The sequence below is a fragment of the Ixodes scapularis genome, unplaced genomic scaffold, assembly GCF_016920785.2.
Source record: "Ixodes scapularis isolate PalLabHiFi unplaced genomic scaffold, ASM1692078v2 PGA_scaffold3__209_contigs__length_174095766, whole genome shotgun sequence".
Classification (NCBI taxonomy): domain Eukaryota; kingdom Metazoa; phylum Arthropoda; class Arachnida; order Ixodida; family Ixodidae; genus Ixodes; species Ixodes scapularis.
Genome location: NW_024609868.1, coordinates 131,989,420 through 131,992,946, shown reverse-complemented (window position 1 = coordinate 131,992,946; position 3,527 = coordinate 131,989,420). Strand labels below are relative to the sequence as shown.

Genomic DNA, 3,527 nt, shown 5'->3' with positions numbered 1-3,527 from the left:
GGCGTCATCGGGAGGGGGGTCACGTGACCTCGGCGGGGGGTCACGTCACCTTGGGGGGTCACTTGACCTCAGGGGAGTCACGTGACTTCGGGGAGTCACGTGACTTCGGGGGGTCACGTGACCTCGGGGGAGTCACGTGACCTCGGGGGGTCACGTGACCCCGGGGAGAGGGGGCTCGCGCGCTGCTTATGGGACATTTCCCATAATGCACCGCGCGGTTACGCCGACGCCGCTCAAGCCGGAAACGGGCGCCTAAGAGCTGCGTTCTAAGATCCGTGAATTCCGAGTCAAGGCGATCGTCATCACGTTCGAGGGCACTAAGCTACCAAAGAACGTAATGTTCAGCAGAGAGATCTTCACTGTGAGGTCGCACCTTCCCCGGCCCGTCGTATGTTACAATTGCCATGAAATCGGTCACAAGAGCGATATATGCCCTAACACAGAAAACATATGCGGCTATTGCGACTACACACACGAGGAAGATATGGAACAATGCAACAGGGAACCGAAGTGCAGAAACTGCGAGGGACATCATGTTGCCACTAGTAATGCCTGTCCGAAAAGGAAGATATCCGAGAAAACGGAACTCCGAATGCAGCCACCAACACACCAACCAAGAGAGAGCTATGCCCCGGCAGCCACGGACAATCGAAAGCCACCTGCAGACCAACCCAGGGTCGAAGCCAAGCCCGAATCAACGCAAGCAATGATTCACGAAGAGCAGGGCAAGTGTCTGGCCTGGATACCCGAAGGAGCCGAGCCCGGGGCAACTCAGGTGCCGGCAACGCGACCGCTCAAATCACCCTTCGACGCAGAAACTAAGCGCAACAAACTTCGAGAGATGTCACTTGGGGCTTCAAGATGGTCTTCCAGACACTAGGCGAAATCAAGAAAGAGATAGCAGAACTTAGACATGAACGACGTTAGAAGAATGACGACCGGACGAACAAAGACGGATGTGACCCGCATCGTACAATGGAACTGCAGCACGTTTACGGCAAGAAGCGCGGAACAACTGCGCTTTGAACAACAAGCGCCACCAGAATTTCTATTATTTCAAGAAACGAGAAGCCCGAACATGACCCCTACCCTGCTATAACTTTTACTTAACGCCTATCATCGTGACCGTCCTAAGCCCATGGAAGAAGAACCCGGTGACTCGGAAGGGATGGGCGGCTATCGGAGTTCTTCGGCATCTACGATAGGCGCAGCTTGGCACCTCCATGCTATATTCTAGTGACAAGGAGGTCGCTGCAGTGAGAGTGAGACATGGCGGGCTCCAGATGATACTCGCTTCGTTATACATTAGACCCAGAGCCAAACCAAAGGACGGAGAGACGACAAGCTGGATATGCGGCCTAATTGAATTAGCCGACGGGGACCGACTGATTGTGGCCGGAAACTTCAGTGCCCCACACAAAAAATGGGGGCACGCAGCAAACACGAAGATGAGCAGGGAACTGATGCAAGCCATGAGAAGGGAAGGCCTGGAGCTTCAAAATAAAACTGGAGTGAAAGGAGGCTCGCTAACCAGCAAATACAGAAGAATACCACACCGGAACTCACATGGACCACGGGAGGCCTGACCCTCGAGTGGAAGCCATGTAGGGACACGTTGGTCAGCGACCACTACCCATCTAGATGAAGGTAGCACACTGCGCAGGAAGGAAAGGCCCAGAGGTGATACCTATCAAGGGGAATCGTTTCAGAGGGATTGTGACCCAAAATATAAAGAACCACAGGAACATCGAGGTCTGCATACACGAGGCACTCACGGGGTCGAAGACACAAATCTCTGTGAAACGCGGGAGCTTTACGCCAGACACACGTCTGTTAAATCTTTGGGCTAGCCGGTTCCAAGGCCTACAGAAATACAGAAAAACTACACCACAAAAAAAAATTAAATTTAATATAGCCACAGCCAAAGTAACCAGGTATTCCAAAAAGCTCGGCAGGTTGAGATGGAGGGCGCACTGCGAATCCTTCAATGAAAAGACCGGCCTAGGGAAAGCCTGGAGGACCTATAGAGGCATGGACGGTAAAAGTCGCAAGGCAAGGAATGTGTTAAAAACTTAGCCCTCCGATTAAACATAACCGAAGAGGAAATGGCAGTCAGGACAGGCGAACTTTTCCTTCGACAAATCAACGCAGCACCGCCGAGGACTAGCAAAACATCCGAAAGTACCCACACCCTTGAGGCACCAAAAGAACCTAGGATGGAGGACCAGCTTAGCATGGGAGAACTGCTGGAAGCCATATACACGGCCAGCACCGGGAGGGCACCAGGTCCCGACGGCATTACGTACCAAGCCCCAAGTAATCTCCCCGATGAAGCCAAACAAAAACTTCTTGACAGGTATAACGAAGTTTGGAACTCCGGAGTGCTACCGAGACAATGGAAACTCTCGGGGGTAGCACCCATCCCCAAAAAAGGCAAGCTCCAAGACAGAATAGAGAGTTTCAGACCGGTCTTATTTACATCAAAACAATGGAAAAAATTGTTCTCCGAAGAATACAGCGGTACTTGGAAACTCACAACAGGCTCGATCCCAGAAAAACGGGTTTCAGGAAGGCAATGGGTACCCAGGACAGTCTCAAACTCCTCTACGAGGACGTCATGTCCAACAAGAATCAGCAAGACCCACGCCTCGTCGTCGTCCTGGACATGAAGAAGGCCTTCGATGCCGTCCCACACTGGGCCGTCATAAAACGAGCTAGGAGGTGCGGAATCCAAGGAAAATCTGTGGCCGTCATACGAGACTTTCTGCGGCACAGAAGGTTTTAAGTGATGATTGATAACACCAAAGGACCCGACGCTCCGAACTGCAGGGGAGTACCGCACGGAGCAGTGATCTAACCGACACTCTTCAGCTTGTTGATGGCAGAGTTACCTACCCGGCTTCGGAATATCGGTAATCTGGGCTTCACCATATATGCAGGCGATGTCTCGCTCTGGACACGCGGAGGCTCCTTGGGAGACCAAGAACAGACGATTCAAGAAGGTATAGATGAGGTCGCTCAATATCTCTGTGAAGTTGGGATGGAGCCATCACTGAATAAAAAACGGTACATGGTTGTGGCCAGACCAAGGGATCATAGGAAAAGAATAGCCGACGTGATACGACCAGAGATCAGTGGACAGGAAGTAAGTGGACGCCCGCAAATCAAGATATTGGGAGTCAACTTCGAGGAGACGGCCCGCAACACGAGGCGAATACCCAAGCTACTGAGGTTGTGGGCACAAGGTATCAAGCTCATCCGAAAGACCACGAGCAAGTCCTGGGGCGCTGGCGACAAAACCCTCGGGATCTTAACGGAGGCGGTACTCACACCCAAGGCATTGTATACAGCTGCAACTGGCTCAATCTGACCAGACAACACTGGAAGAAACTTCAAAGGTTGAACTACCAATTAATGACGGCAGTCACAGGCCTTTCAAAATACATAGCTATAGATGACCTGAGGGAAGAATCCCAGATGAACACGATCGAAGAGCGTGCCATGGTTTAGAACATTGCCCAATTTCA

General features: G+C 51.9%; 1 pseudogene; it reads left to right on the top strand.

Moving 5' to 3' along the window:
* Positions 1 to 337: 337 nt before the first annotated feature.
* On the top strand, positions 338 to 927 carry LOC115317563 (annotated as a pseudogene).
* Positions 928 to 3,527: the final 2,600 nt, after the last annotated feature.